The sequence below is a fragment of the Mustela erminea genome, chromosome 8 (assembly GCF_009829155.1).
Source record: "Mustela erminea isolate mMusErm1 chromosome 8, mMusErm1.Pri, whole genome shotgun sequence".
Lineage (NCBI taxonomy): Eukaryota > Metazoa > Chordata > Mammalia > Carnivora > Mustelidae > Mustela > Mustela erminea.
The window spans coordinates 100,144,698-100,162,123 of record NC_045621.1 but is presented as its reverse complement, the minus strand read 5'-3'; positions in this window follow the sequence as shown (position 1 = coordinate 100,162,123).

Genomic DNA, 17,426 nt, shown 5'->3' with positions numbered 1-17,426 from the left:
ATAAATATGACTCACAACATGTTTTGAGTTGGTTGTATATCATTTTTATAGAAAAGAATATGTAACTCCAGTGCTTGTAAACTTCAGCATCATTTTTTATCTTCAGTAGTATTTTACTAGTTTGTCAAATACAATTCAGTGGAAACTTAATTTGCCAATGAGACTCTGGTTATCTTGAAGAGTTGATAGGGCATAAAAGAAATTTATGCTAACCTCAGAGAGGTTAGAGCTCTCTACTCCCCAGGGTTTACTCCTGGTAATAGAGGTTCTACTGGAAATGCATTATTTCAAAATTGTGTACCTTTTCTTCCCTATGTTTCCTTCAAAACACTTACAGCACTGTGGTAAACACTCTTTATATTTTTAATTTTCCATTTATGACACATCTGAGGAAATTTTGAAACACACTGAGTGCAAGAGTCCATATGAACAGATTCTTCCATAGCAGTTTCCACATTTTTTGTATCTACAAATGCTATAGTTTCTTGTTAGATTATTATAGAATTTAAGCATGTTTATATGCAGTATTTCATATAAAATATATTGGAAGGTTTAGGGTGATATTTATTAAGAGAGAAACAGATTATAGTCATCTTCTAGAAAGACAAAAAGCTTGAATTAATCTTCCAAGAAAGCATAGATCTCAGGTCAAATGAGAAGTTTTTTAGTAAATCAGGCTAAAATGGCTTTTTCTAACAGCACAATGTCCATGTGGTAGATAAATGTATCATTTACTTAAAAGAGGAGTTAGTAAAAAATGACTTTTCCCAACAGATTTGCTTCTTTGATCTGGTTAGATCAGATGAAGAAAAGATGGAGTGTGAAGATATAGTCCCAGGGCCAAGAGAATTCCCAAAGGGCTTTCTCAAACACCTAATCTGAGCATCATCGTCAATCTTCAAAGTAAGTAGAGGTATAAAAATACTTAATAAATGAGGAATGATGGCTAGAGAGGACCTCCACTTTCATACTAGTTTATTTGAAATTGTCTACCTACTGATCAGAGGGTGATCAGTGGTGCTTGATAAAATATAAAAACCTGGGCACCTGGGTGGCTCAGTGGGTTAAGCCGCTGCCTTCGGCTCAGGTCATGATCTCAGGTCCTGGGATCGAGTCCCACATCGGGCTCTCTGCTCAGCAGGGAGCCTGCTTCCTTCTCTCTCTCTGCCTGCCTCTCTGCCTACTTGTGATCTCTCTCTCTGTCAAATAAATAAATAAAATCTTTAAAAAAAAAAAAAAAATATAAAAACCTATCCTGAGAGCTTATGAGACTATGAAGCATTCTTGGAATAAAACCCAAGAGGAGATGTAAATTCAGACAGAATCTGTTTCTCTAGGGGATTTTTTAATTGAGTAAAGAAAGTTGAATACCTGAGAAGTGTACTGGAGATATTGACAGCCTTGTAGGGCTTGGATGACAAATGTACGTTGGATTCTTGAAAGGTACATCCCAGAATTAAGGATTAATTAGTAGTCCAGTCCTCGGTAACTGCAAAGCAATTTTAGATCATTTGAAAACCTTGAATTGGATAAATTGATTTATATTACCAGTACCTCCAGGCACTTTGCAAGACAAAAAGTAAACTCGCTTTTCTTTTTTTTTTAAATTTTTTTATTTTTTATAAACATATATTTTTATCCCCAGGGGTACAGGTGTGTGAATTGCCAGGTTTACACACTTCACAGACTCAGCAAAGCACATACCCTCCGCAATGTCTATAACCCCACCCCCCTTCTCCCAACCCCCCTCCCCCCAGCAACCCTCAGTTTGTTTTGTGAGATGAAGAGTCACTTATGGTTTGTCTCCCTCCGAATCCCATCTTGTTTCATTGATTCTTCTCCTACCCACTTAAGCCCCCATGTTGCATCACCACTTCCTCATATCAGGGAGATCATATGATAGTTGTCGTTCTCTGCTTGACTTATTTCGCTAAGCATGATATGCTCTAGTTCCATCCATGTTGTCACAAATGGCAAATTTCATTTCTTTTGATGGCTGCATAGTATTCCATTGTGTATATATACCACATCTGCTTTATCCATTCATCTGTTGATGGACATCTAGGTTCTTTCCATAGTTTGGCTATTGTGGACATTGCTGCTATAAACATTCGGGTGCACGTGCCCCTTCGGATCACTACGTTTATATCTTTAGGGTAAACACTCAATAGTGCTATTGCTGGGTCATAGGGCAGTTCTATTTTCAACACTTTGAGGAACCTCCATGCTATTTTCCAGAGTTGTTGCACCAGCTTGCATTCCCACCAACAGTGTAGGAGGGTTCCCCTTTCTCCGCATCCTCGCCAGCATCTGTCATTTCCTGACTTGTTGATTTTAGCCATTCTGACTGGTGTGAGGTAATATCTCATTGTGGTTTTGATTTGTATTTCCCTGATGCCGAGTGATATGGAGCACTTTTTCATGTGTCTGTTGGCCATCTGGATGTCTTCTTTGCAGAAATGTCTGTTCATGTCCTCTGCCCATTTCTTGATTGGATTATTTGTTCTTTGGGTGTTGAGTTTGCTAAGTTCTTTATAGATTTTGGACACTAGTCCTTTATCTGATATGTTGTTTGCAAATATCTTCTCCCATTCTGTCAGATGTCTTCTGATTTTGTTAACCGTTTCCTTTGCTGTGCAAAAGCTTTTGATCTTGATGAAATCCCAATAGTTCATTTTTGCCCTTGCTTCCCTTGCCGTTGGCATTGTTCCTAGGAAGATGTTGCTGCGGCTAAGGTCGAAGAGGTTGCTGCCTGTGTTCTCCTCAAGGATTTGGATGGATTCCTTTCGCATATTGAGGTCCTTCATCCATTTTGAGTCTATTTTCGTATGTGGTGTAAGGAAATGGTCCAATTTCATTTTTCTGCATGTGGCTGTCCAATTTTCCCAACACCATTTATTGAAGAGGTTGTCATTTTTCCATTGGACATTCTTTCCTGCTTTGTCGAAGATTAGTTGACCATAGAGTTGAGGGTCTATTTCTGGGCTCTCTATTCCGTTCCATTGATCTATGTGTCTGTTTTTGTGCCAGTATCATGCTGTCTTGATGATGACAGCTTTGTAATAGAGCTTGAAGTCCGGAATTGTGATGCCACCAACGTTGGCTTTCTTTTTCAATATCCCTTTGGCTATTTGAGGTCTTTTCTGGTTCCATATAAATTTTAGAATTATTTGTTCCATTTCTTTGAAAAAGATGGATGGTACTTTGACAGGAATTGCATTAAATGTGTAGATTGCTTTAGGTAGCATAGACACTTTCACAATATTTATTCTTCCAATCCAGGAGCATGGAACATTTTTCCATTTCTTTGTGTCTTCCTCAATTTCTTTCATGAGTACTTTATAGTTTTCTGAGTATAGATTCTGTGTCTCTTTGGTTAGGTTTATTCCTAGGTTCTTATGGTTTTGGGTGCAATTGTAAATGGGATGGACTCCTTAATTTCTCTTTCTTCTGTCTTGCTGTTGGTGTAGAGAAATGCAACTGATTTCTGTGCATTGATTTTATATCCTGACACTTTACTGAATTCCTGTATAAGTTCTAGCAGTTTTGGAGTGGAGTCTTTTGGGTTTTCCACATATAGTATCATATCATCTGCGAAGAGTGATAATTTGACTTCTTCTTTGCCGATTTGGATGCCTTTAATTTCCTTTTGTTGTCTGATTGCTGAGGCTAGGACTTCTAGTACTATGTTGAATAGCAGTGGTGATAATGGACATCCCTGCCGTGTTCCTGACCTTAGCGGAAAATCTTTCAGTTTTTCTCCATTGAGAATGATATTTGCGGTGGGTTTTTCATAGATGGCTTTGATGATATTGAGGTATGTGCCCTCTATCCCTACACTTTGAAGAGTTTTGATCAGGAAGGGATGCTGTACTTTGTCAAATGCTTTTTCAGCATCTATTGAGAGTATCATATGGTTCTTGTTCTTTCTTTTATTGATGTGTTGTATCACATTGACTGATTTGCGGATGTTGAACCAACCTTGCAGCCCTGGAATAAATCCCACTTGGTCGTGGTGAATAATCCTTTTAATGTACTGTTGAATCCTATTGGCTAGTATTTTGTTGAGTATTTTCGCATCTGTGTTCATCAAGGATATTGGTCTATAGCTCTCTTTTTTTGATGGGATCCTTGTCTGGTTTTGGGATCAAGGTGATGCTGGCCTCATAAAATGAGTTTGGAAGTTTTCCTTCCATTTCTATTTTTTGGAACAGTTTCAGGAGAATAGGAATTAGTTCTTCTTTAAATGTTTGGTAAGATTCCCCCAGGAAGCCGTGTGGCCCTGGGCTTTTGTTTGTTTGGAGATTTTTAATGACTGTTTCAATCTCCTTACTGGTTATGGGTCTGCTCAGGCTTTCTATTTCTTCCTGGTTCATTTTGGTAGTTTATATGTTTCTAGGAATGCATCCATTTCTTCCAGACTGTCAAATTTGTTGGCATAGAGTTGCTCATAGTATGTTCTTATAATAGTTTGTATTTCTTTGGTGTTAGTTGTGATCTCTCCTCTTTCATTCATGATTTTATTTATTTGGGTCCTTTCTCTTTTCTTTTTGATAAGTCTGGCCAGGGGTTTATCAATTTTATTAATTCTTTCAAAGAACCAGCTCCTAGTTTCGTTGATTTGCACTATTTTTGTTGTTGTTGTTGTTTCTATTTCATTGATTTCTGCTCTGATCTTTATGATTTCTCTTCTCCTGCTGGGCTTAGGGTTTCTTTCTTGTTCTTTCTCCAGCTCCTTAGGTGTAAGGCTAGGTTGTGTACTTGAGACCTTTCTTGTTTCTTGAGAAAGGCTTGTACCACTATATATTTTCCTCTCAGGACTGCCTTTGTTGTGTCCCACAGATTTTGAACTGTTGTATTTTCATTATCATTTGTTTCCATGATTTTTTTCAATTCTTCTTTAATTTCCCAGTTGACCCATTCATTCTTTAGAAGGATGCTGTTTAGTCTCCATGTATTTGGGTTCTTTCCAAACTTCCTCTTGTGGTTGAGCTCTAGCTTCAGAGCATTGTGGTCTGAAAATATGCAGGGAATGATCCCAATCTTTTGATACCTGTTGAGTCCTGATTTAGGACCAAGGATGTGATCTATTCTGGAGAATGTTCCATGTGCACTAGAGAAGAATGTGTATTCTGTTGCTTTGGGATGAAATGTTCTGACTATATCTGTGATATCCATCTGGTCCAGTGTGTCATTTAAGGCCTTTATTTCCTTGCTGATCTTTTGCTTGGATGATCTGTCCATTTCAGTGAGGGGAATGTTAAAGTCCCCTACTATTATTGTATTATTGTTGATGTGTTTCTTTGATTTTGTTATTAATTGGTTTATATAGTTGGCTGCTCCCACATTGGGGGCATAGATATTTAAAATTGTTAGATCTTCTTGTTGGACAGAACCTTTGAGTATGATATAGTGTCCTTCCTCATCTCTTATTATAGTCTTTGGCTTAAAATCTAATTGATCTGATATAAGGATTGCCACTCCTCCTTTCTTCTGATGTCCATTAGCATGGTAAATTCTTTTCCACCCCCTCACTTTAAATCTGGAGGTGTCTTCGGGCTTAAAATGAGTTTCTTGGAGGCAACATATAGATGGGTTTTGTTTTTTTATCCATTCTGATACCCTGTGTCTTTTGACAGGGGCATTTAGCCCATTAACATTCAGGGTAACTATTGAGAGATATGAATTTAGTGCCATTGTATTGCCTGTAAGGTGACTGTTACTGTATATGGTCTCTGTTCCTTTCTGATCTACCACTTGTAGGCTCTCTCTTTGCTTAGAGGACCCCTTTCAAGATTTCCTGTAGAGCTGGTTTGGTATTTGCAAATTCTTTCAGTTTTTGTTTGTCCTGGAAGCTTTTAATCTCTCCTTCTATTTTCAATGATAGCCTAGCTGGATATAGTATTCTTGGCTGCATGTTTTTCTCGTTTAGTGCTCTGAAAATATCATGCCAGCTCTTTCTGGCCTGCCAGGTCTCTGTGGATAAGTCAGCTGCCAATCTAATATTTTTACCATTGTATGTTACAGACTTCTTTTCCCGGGCTGCTTTCAGGATTTTCTCTTTGTCATTGAGACTTGTAAATTTTACTATTAGGTGATGGGGTGTGGGCCTATTCTTATTGATTTTGAGGGGCGTTCTCTGAACCTCCTGAATTTTGATGCTCATTCCCTTTGCCATATTGGGGAAATTCTCCCCAATAATTCTCTCCAGTATACCTTCTGCTCCCCTGTCTCTTTCTTCTTCTTCTGGAATCCCAATTATTCTAATGTTGTTTCGTCTTATGGTGTCACTTATCTCTCGAATTCTCCCCCTCATGGTCCAGTAGCTGTTTGTCCCTCTTTTGCTCAGCTTCTTTATTCTCTGTCATTTGGTCTTCTATATCGCTAATTCTTTCTTCTGCCTCATTTATCCTAGCAGTGAGAGCCTCTATTTTTGATTGCACCTCATTAATAGCTTTTTTGATTTCAACTTGGTTAGATTTTAGTTCTTTTATTTCTCCAGAAAGGGCTTTTATATCTCCCGAGAGCGGTTCTCTAATATCTTCCATGCCTTTTTCGAGCCCAGCTAGATCCTTGAGAATTGTCATTCTGAACTCTAGATCTGACATATTACCAATGCCTGTATTGATTAGGTCCCTAGCCTTCAGTACTGCCTCTTGTTCTTTTTTTTTGTGGTGAATTTTTCCGCCTTGTCATTTTGTCCAGATAAGAGTATATGAAGGAGCAAGTAAAATACTAAAAGGGTGGCAACAACCTTCGAAAATATGCTTTGACCAAATCAGAAGAGATCCCAAATCATGAGGGGGGGAAAGGGGATAAAAAGAGGTTCAAAAAGAAAGAAAGAAAAAAAGGAAAAAAAAAGAAAGAAAAGAAAATAATTTTAAAATAGAAAACGAATAAAGAAAATAAAAAAAGAAAAAACATATATATTAGATAAACTAGTTAAAAAACGTTAAAAAAGAAAAGGGTAAAAGTTAAAAAAAATTTTAGCAGAAGAAAAGAAAAAAAATAAAAAAGAAAAAACTTAAATTAACTGCAAGACTAAAAAAAATCACAGGGAGAAAGCCATGAGTTCCATGCTTTGCTTTTTCCTCCTCTGGAATTCTGCTGCTCTCCTTGGTATTGAAACCGCACTCCTTGATAGGTGAACTTAGTCTTGGCTGGGTTTCTTGTTGTTCTTCTGGGGGAGGGGCCTGGTGTAGTGATTCTCAAGTTTCTTTGCCCCAGGCAGAATTGCACCGCCCTTACCAGGGGCTGAGTAATCCGCTCGGGTTTGCTTTCAGGAGTTTTTGTTCCCTGAGCGTTTTCCATAGAGTTCCGGAGGACAGGGAATACAAATGGCAGCCTCCTGGTCTCCGGCCCGGAGGATCCGAGAGTCCAGGCCCCACTCCTCAGTGCGCCCTCAGAGAATAGCGCCAGTTACTCCCGTCTGCCTGACCTCCAGCAGTGCTCCGAGCTCACCGAGCCTGCGACCGGTTCAAGGTTACACCGAGCTGTGAGCTTACTGTCGGCTCTGTCTCAGTAGCCGGCTTTCCCGTTCCAATACCCGCAAGCTCTGCGACACTCAGACACCCCCGATCCTTCTGTGACCCTGCGGGACCTGAGGCCACGCTGACCCCACGTTGGCTTTGCTCTGGTTTAGCCTCTGGAGCGATGTCCCTCAGTGGAACAGACTTTTAAGAGTCCTGATTTTGTGCGCTGTTGCTCCGCCGCTTGCCGGGAGCCGGCCCCTCCCCCCAGGGTCTATCTTCCCGTCGCTTTGGATTCACTTCTCCGCCAGTCCTACCCTACTTCTCTGCCATCTTGACTCCTCCTTAGCTTAAACTTGCTTTTCTATAAAGAATTGCTACAGATAATTTTTCAACTATGCCCTCATTACACAATGTAAAAATAACAGGACACACAGAAAAGAAATAAAATATGAAAGAAAAGCAGCAGAGACAAATTAAAATTAAGGAATCAAAAAGGATTCAAGAAAAAAATAAAAATATGTACTGTGAAAACAAGATCAACAGATGTTGACAACATTTACATATATGGGACACTACATCCAAAAATCAGGAAATTTTTTTTCCATACCAAATATACATGGAACATTTGCAAAAGAAAATGACTATATATTGATTTTTTTTTTTTAAAGTCTCCAACATTTCTACCAGTTTTAATAATTCACTATGAGGACTCACAGGGCTCAGCATATAGCTGTTTCCATGACTATGATTTATTAGAGGAAAATAATACTGTTATGAACTAACCTATGCCCCCCTCCCAAATTCATACATTAAAGACTTAAACCCCATTGCGACTATAGTATATGACTGTACCTTTATAAGTAATAATGAGGCGCTTAGAGTGAGTCCTAATCCCTAGTATATTTTTACAAAGAGGAAGTCTGGACACAGAAAGACACAAAGAGCATATGCATAGAGGAAAAACCATATGAACAGGCAGCCAATGGGTGACCATCTGCAATCCAAGAATAGAGTCCTCAGGAGAAGCCAATTCTGTCAACATGTTGATCTTGGATATTTTGAATTCAGAACTATGAGAAAATGAATTTCTACTGCTTGAGCCATCATATATGTGGTATTTTGTTTTGGCAGCTTTAGAAAACAAATACGGATACAAGAAAGTTAGCAAAGGGATAAGGCATATACAATTAAATACCAAGGAAGTCAGGACACATAATTTCCCCAGCACCTAGTTAAGACATGTGTGAAATGTCACTAATTTCATTAGACACACACAGTGGCCAGGTTTTACTGGGCATCTAAGAACCCTCTGGCTATCACATATGAAAGTTCCAGACTCCCAGAAGAAAAGCAGGTGTTCACCATAAACCATATTGTTTGTACAAAGAAGGCAGACACAAGGAACCACTCTTATCAGTCACAAATCCCCCTGAAATCTAAGTTAACAGACCATAGCCCAGGGCCAATTTTGCAAGTAAGATTTTCTGAGGATAGTTTCAGTTCTGCTCTTTCAACTCTTCTACACCACCCACACCTTACTCTCTGCCCAAGGCATATTTACAGCAGAATGGTTATCAAGAAGCTTGCCAAATGGCAGTGTTATCTCAGTCATAACTTTTAAGGGGTCATGGGTTTATTCAGTTAAATTCCATTAACCATAAAAGTCTATCTTAAAAAGCCAAGCTACTTCCTCCTAAAGTTTGTGCATTGACTTTTTTACCTGGCCCATGGAATCAGTTTAGGCACAGAAGAACTCTGGCCAGTAAAGTGGAGTTGACCTGAATGCCTTCCAGAGCTGAGGCAGTGTCAAGATAGTCAGTATACACATGCAAGAAGTACAATGCCAGAGGGCATATTCATCATGCTTATAATAAACAGTTTACCATTTTTAGCCCCCCCCCAGCAGGATGCTTATTAATCAGGCAGTATAAGATAATAGGGCTCCTGATGTGGTCTCCACCATATTACCCTACCATTCTATGTTTAGTCCACTTAATTCAATCAGTTGTTGGTTTCAAAAAGACAACCTGAAGCTGTCAATTCCAAATAGTTTTGCTTGCTCCTGACACCAGTTCATCCTCTCACAAATGTGAATGGAAACTGGAGGTGTTCTGTGTGAAAAGTGCTGAGTCCAACCCCTGCTGTCTCCTAGACAGGTGTGATCATGTGCTCAGCAGTGAGATTGCATCAAAATGCTCAGAGTAGCTTGGAAAATCAACACTGGGGATTTTTCTCTGTTTTCTGGAGGGAAGGGAGGAAGAATAAGTTTCTAGGAACAGTTCTGAAAAACAAAGCTTATTAATCCTTCTCCATTCCCTGCACCTGCCCAGGTACCAGGGTTTTTGCCTTTTCTGAGTTGTTTTATCTAAGTGTGTCTCATGTAGCAATCATGCCTTTACAGTCTTTAGCCTCTACTTCTGCCCATATCACTCATCTAGAAGGATTCTAATCAAGAGGGTCCAAGCACTTTCTCAGAGCAAAACCGAACAAAGCAACACTTTATACAACTTAATCAGAAAGGCACATCATGCTTAGAAATTATGTTGAAGTACTGGATTTCCAAACATTTTTGAAATAGGTTTACACAACCTCCTATCCCTTTTGTTCTAATCATTTACTGAGTGAGCAATGTACAAAAATAATCACCCCTTTCTGAAGATAGCTGTGTTTATTAATAAAATTGCCTTACTGCAGTATGTGCTCCAGGAAAAAGGTACAGGAAGTAGACTCAAGCTCTCAGTTCATTGCTGCAAACTACAATGAATCAGTAAAGCCAAACACAACTGATTAAGAACAGTGAGACATCCCTAGTGGGTCAAGAGTCTCATTTGCAAGAGGTGGTTGGGGGGTTCACAGTCCCCATCATGTGCCCTCCTTCCAACTTGCAGCTATTGGCAGAGTTTAGGAATACAATCAGTTTAAAAAATATAAAGTTGATCAGGAATTCAATTTCAGATAGTTCTAACAGGGCTCTTTTCTGTGGGTGTTTGTATGTGACAGTCAGCATCAGCGATATCTTCATAGTTTCTGGCCCCTACACATGGAGGTCCTAAATCTGCAGCCATCTTGGAATCTGAGTTTTGCTGAGTTTTGCTGCCTTCAGTTCAGCAAAATCCATGCTGAGACCAAAACAGACCATAACAGAAAATACTAGGTTTCAGCTTGGAGTCAGGTCCAGGAAATTAGTATCTGAATTCAGATTTTTTTAAAAAGCTTTTCTTTAGTGGAAGCAAAGGCAAGATTCTACACAGCCAGACAGCTCTGTTCCAAGTCCAGGAGACATGCAAGGATTTCCAGAGCCCTTTATGTCTTGTCGGTGTTAGAGTCCAAATTGATCCACTCAAAAATATGCACATTAAGTTAGAAAATTATCTGCCTCTAAGGGTCAGATATCTGATTTCATAAGAGCTCATTAGTTACTAGGAACTGTTTTTACAACATCAAAAATGTATATCCATTTGGAGATTGATTCTCTGTTCATGTGTCTCTCTTTATTCAGAAGCTCTAATAATAGGCAAAAATCAGAGCCAAAAACATCAGTTATAAAGACATGTTTTGTTTTAAATGCTTAAAGAATTTAAATTGCAACCAACCCACCAGTGACAAAAAGCAAGGAATCTGTGTCCCACTAGCACCTCACTTTGTAGCTTCCCCTGATTGTGATGATCTCTTTAGAATTCATGAAATTATAAGCATTCACAATTTTTATTATATATGCAGATGCAATAACTGCAAAATACAAAGCCAGTTAAAAACTCCTTTTTAGGCTGTTGCAAATCTATTTAAACTTCTATCAGTAAATTCCATATTCACAGGTTTAAGATTACAGTTGCTGGGGGAATGTGAAAAGGCCAGGGCCCTTTTGCAGTGCAAGCATTTAGGCTGAAGAAATGGCAAGATGTCCCTTTTATCCCCATTTTGGCTCACCTAAAGCTTTGCTCTGGCTCTTGGAATTGACTTAATCTTTTTTATCCCACTTGGAGGAGAGAAAAAAACAAATTTTAAAATGTCCAGCTCAACCAGTGCTCACATTTAGGGATGTTTCTCCTTCTAAAGGGAGAAAAGACAAAACAATCCAACACATCACCCAGGTTGCAGTTTTTTTAATCCTCCACTTTAGACAGAATAACCATACACTGCTAGAGAATACAGCAAGCCAACTCTTTTAAAGGGGATATATCATCTTCAAATCCATAAGCAATTTTTACCTCTCACAATAGACAACAGTTCAGCTGCTATTTTGTAACATGGATGGCTTATAGACAACGAGGAAGTTAGGGCTCATCATTCTCTGCTCTCAATCGTTCCTTTTCAAACAAGATTTTCACCGTATTTCACTGTGTCAGGGTTAGGCCGGCATCCCACTTCTGACACCAACTATGTCAGGGAAGACTCAGAGGAATCAACACATAATCTTATCCAGGCCTATGATATATTACAACAAAAGAGTACCAAGAAAAATCAACGAGGGGAGAAGTTGATGGGGTGAAGTCTGGAAGAAACCAGGTTCAAGTTCTTCTGAGAGCTCTCCCAGTAGAGTCACACAGGACACACTTAATTCCTCCAACAATGAGTTGTGACAGGCATTTGAAATGTTGAAAGGAGGGAAGCTCATTAGAGACTGAGTGCTCAGAGTTTTACTGAGGGTTGGTTATGCAACATATTTTGTCTCTCACATACCAAAACTTCAGATACCCAGAAGGAAATCAGGCATTAAGCATAAACAACATTATCTGTAAAAACATTTTAGTCACAGTGAGTAGCTCTTCTCAGTTTTGAAAATGATGGGAATCCTCCCAATATCTAAACTCTCATATATTAGCCCAGGGTCACCCTTCAAAAAGGTCTTTCTATACTAATTTCAGACTCACTATGTCAATGATTTTCTGCACATAGACCCATTTAGTAAGCCTCAGTAAACGCCAAAGGTTAAATACAACAATGTTCTCTTATCACAATTCAATTAAACTAGAGATAACAAAATATTACAAGTTAATCTCTATATATTTGAACAATATGTATATGTACGTGTGGGGGGGCAAAGTAAAAAAAAATCACAATGAAAATAAAATATTTTAACTTCATTAAGAATCAAGAATAGAAGTTTGAAATCACTGTATTATGTCAGTATAGTCGTATTAGGATGGCAAAAGACAAAAGACTAAAACTACCAAGATTCAGTGAGAATGTGGAGAATATATCCCTTAATCACTTTCTTGTGAGTGTTAGTTGGTACAATAAAACTGTCAATAACCTTTGCAATGACTGGGATTCATGAAGTTGTAGATAAATGTGGAATTGTGATGGGGAAATTGGATGCTGTCAATGTTCTCTTTATGAGCAACATGCAGAGATTAAATAGATAATGGCTTTTGCTTTTTTGGGGGGGCAGTATATTTTAGTTTTGTACATTTTTATGAAAATGTGTACTAATTTCACATTAGACAACAGTTTAAGAGAAAAACAGAAATATTTTTTCAGAGAATGAAAATAAATTATTTCAGAACATCATATATTTTTGTCCTAGAAGCCACCTTGTCAAGTGTCTCAGAATGGATCTTTGTGATATATTGTACAAGAAAGCTTATGGTATGTCAGTTCTTCCTAATGTAATTACATGTCTCTGTGATGTCACTGAAGCTAATAGTACTGGATTAACATAAAATTAATATTCAGACATTGTCCATAATCTAAGTTTGCCACGCTTTTAAGCTATTAAATTATTCCTAATCCTGGTACCCATAAACTAACTACATTTTCAATTTTCAAGATATCCAAGTTAGGTCTCATATATTTCTTCATTTATTTACCCATTTACTCACAAAACAAGTATCTTTGAACATATGGACATTATGAAGACTTCATATTATGTTGGGAGGGATCTGGAACCTCTTGAAAAACACCATAATGCCATTAAAAGTTTTAAACTATAAACCTGCACACATATGTGCATGCATACATACTTATATGTATATATGAATCTGTATCTATCTAACATACAGGCATACACTTATGTAAATATATAATTACATATCAATTTTTATAAGACAAACTGAAAATAAAAATGAGGTCAACATATCTCTAGATAGGAAATAAAATGTAAATAAAGGCACAGAAGTGAGTGGGGGTTAAAGTGATTTTAAAAATAAAACAAAATGGGAACCCTGGATTAGAAGTCTTGGTATTCATTCCCTATGTAATTTTAGAGGAGACAGTCTTGTGTGCTGGGATCCTGGGCACAGACTGGATTTCTCAGCTCATGTATTAAGAGAAAAAACAATGATACACTGCTGTTAGGGCTCTAATCATGATGAAGCTGAAGCTTACAATGATAGAAGTAACAGGAAGAACCATGGATCTTAACCTAGATGTGTCATTTATTAACTTGGGAATTCATTTATTTTCCTTTGAGAAAACAGTCCTTAAATGACAATATTAAACCTTCTCGTGAAGAGGATCTTCACTACACTAGTTGAAGGCATCTGTAAAACCAGTAGGTATAGAAGGATACATTTGCAAAAATGAGAAGGAATTACCTATAGAAAGGGAAAGTCGACATTATAGATGGTGGCAATAATAATGAACAGGACAGAACAACATAAACAAACAAACAAACAAAAAAATAGGATTTTAAGAGGCCAGTGTTCTATTTGGCTAAGACAGACTGAACACAAGGTAGAGTGACTAACAATGAATGTAGAGGTGTAGGCAGTGCTGCTAAGTCACATATACTTTTGATTGTCATTTCAAAGCATTTGAATTTTATATAAACCATAATGGAAAATTATTGGAAGACTCTAAGTAGTCCAGCATCTTAATATGATTTGTTTTTTTAAAGATTTTATTTATTTGTCAGAGAGAGAGAGAACTGGAGAATGCACAAGTAGGGGGAGTGGAAGGGATGGGGAGAAGCAGGCTTCCTACTGAGCAAGGGGCCCAATGCAAGACTTGATCCCAGGACCCTGGGCTAATGACCAGGTAGACACTTAACCAACGGAGCCACCGCAGTATCCAGAGAACCTTTCCTTTACTGAGCCTGTCATAATACATTTGGGCTGCTATTACAAAATTACCAGAGACTGATGGCTTATAAATAATGGAAATTTATTTCTCATAGTTTGGAAGGCCAGAAGTCCAAGATTATGATGCCAGCATGATCAGCTTCTGGTGAAGGTCCTCTTTTGGGTTGAAGACTGCTGACCTCTTTTTGGAGTAAAATGGGCTAAGGAGCTCTGTGGAGTCTCTTTCATAAAACACTAATCCCACTCAGGAGGGCTCCACCCTCATGACCTCACCACCCACCAAAAGGTCTCATCTTCTAACACCATCACAAGAGACATTAGGATTTCAACACACAAATTTCAAGAAAACACAAATACTCAGAAACTCATTCAAAGCTGGAAGTCTTTGGGGTTATTTGATATCTAATGTGTAGTAACATAACTTGGTATATAGTATACCCCTCTGAAGAGTTCCACCAGACACCAGGTTTCTTAGTTGTGAAACTTCCAGCTGCAGTAACTTATCATTCGCCTTGGAAGGGATAACTCAACATGCCCCAAACCATAGGAGAGACAGATGTCTGAATTCTTATAGGATTTATTTCCCACCCTTTTCCATGTACGCACTGGACCAAAATGTCTAGCAGTGACCATTTTCATTAGTTCCATTCAGCATCATGTCCCCATCATAATAGAGCAGGGTGATATAGTATATTATGAGTTGGTGATTGAGGCATTTTGACATGAGGTAAGATAACTAGGATACATTGTAGACCTGTTAGCTGAAAGCAAACTGCTTTTTGTTGTCTTCATTAATTATTTGAGAGAAAACAGCATTTTCCAGACCCATAGCTACTTACTAGACAATAGGGAATGTGGAAAATTTTTTCCAAAGGTAGTGCTAAAATTTTTTTTTAAGATTTTATTTATTTTATTTGACAGACAGAGATTACAAGTAGACATAGAGGCAGGCAGAGAGAGAGAGGAGGCAGCAGGCTCCCTCCTGAGCAGAGAGCCCGATGCAGGGCTCAATCCCAGGAACCTGGGATCATGACCTGAGCTGAAGGCAGAGGCTTTAACCCACTGAACCACCCAGGTGCCCCGGTAGTGCTAAAATTTTATGGAGGGCACGTATTGCATGGAGCACTGGGTGTGGTGCATAAACAAAGAATTCTGGAACACAGAAAAGAAATTTAAAAATAAATAAAAATTTTAAAAAAATTTATTATACTAATGAATTCAGTAAAAATTCAAACAGAACAGAGATAATTTTTTTCATTGTCTAATGCTTCAGCTGGGAAATCTTGAATAAATAAGGATGACTCACTGTTTGGAGGGGGCCTCTCCACCATGTCTGATGCCTGGGCCAGGATGACGAGAAGGTTGGGTTTAGCTTTAACTGAGTACCTGACTGCATGTGATTTGGGTTTCCTCACAGCATAAGGGACTCCAAATAATCAGAATTTTAACATGGTGACTGAGTACTCTAAGAGCAACATTTGTGTGTGAGGAAGGCAAATGCCACAATAGCTCATTTGATGACTCTTAGATATCACAGCCCCACATCTGCTTCATTCTATTTCTAAAAACAAGCCATGCATTGTATTAGTTATCTATTGATGTTTAACAAATTAATTCAAAGTTTAGTGGCTTTAATAAAAAGGCTTATTGTCTTAGTTTCTGTGTATCAAGAATCTGGAGAACTCTGCCTTGAGATTTTTCACACATCTGTAATCAAAATATCAACCAGTGCTGCTGTCTCATCCAAAGACTTGAGTAAGGGAGGATTTACTTCCAACATCACTTATGTGATTGATAGCAGGATTCATTTCCTTACAGCTGTTGACCTGAGGATCTCAGTTCCTCCTTGGCTGGTGGCCAGAAACCTCCCTCCATTGGTTGCCATATGGCCTCTCTATTGGGCAATACACCATGACAGCTGGTATCCATTAGAATAAGGAAGAGAGAAAGCAAGACAGAATGAGGAGAGTAAAAGACATGTTTATGTGAGCCAATCTCAGAAGGGATGTGCCAACATTTTTGCCATATTGTATTCATTAGAAGAAAGTCATTAAATCAGCTCAAAATGAAAGGGAGGGGATTCTACAGGGTGTGACTACCATAGCAGGAGTTGGGGAACTTTATTGGGAGGACATTTTAGAGGATGCCTTCTACAATCTATACTCTGACCCTGAATAATTTATATACCTTCCACATTTAATATATATTTATGTTTTCTCAAGTTCCCCAAAAGTTATGTTATCTTAAATCCACCTTAAAATGCAGAATTTCACTATATAACATGTCTTGAGGTATGGTGAAGCTCCTCAGATATAGTGCCATAAGTGTCAGGACCTTAAGTACAATTCTTCTCATGTTGACTTATAAAGCTAGAGACTAATTTTCTGTCACTCATACAGTAGTGGGACAGGCATAATATAACCTCTATGGACATTCCTATTAAAAAAAAATGTGGAGATAAGAAGCAAAAAGTAGTCACCTATGGAAATTCTGAAATTCAGCCAAGTCAAATGTTGGCAATTCTTTGATTAGGTCTCAAGGCCCGAGAGTAATCATCCATGGCTCTCTTGTTCTTCATCAGGGCTTTCTGTTGTGCCTTTTTATTCATTCCTCATTTTTCATGACAGCACATGTTTGCACGTAAGTAATATTCTCAGCCTGCTTTTTGCCTGTAGGATTTTAAAGATCAAATAAAGCTTGTCATTTTGTCCCATCTTTGTCCCATGCCACCATGATATTATTTTGCTGATATACTTCACTCAAAAACTTCCTGTGGACACCACTAGAGTTTACTCCATGGTACAGAAGTTAAAGAACACAAGTTTCTTTGACATAAAACTTTCTCCACTTTTGGTTCCTGTAGAGACAGCTGAGAGACAATTCCATTAAACTTCTCTATTAGTCAGTTAGGGGTGCCATTAAAAATATCACA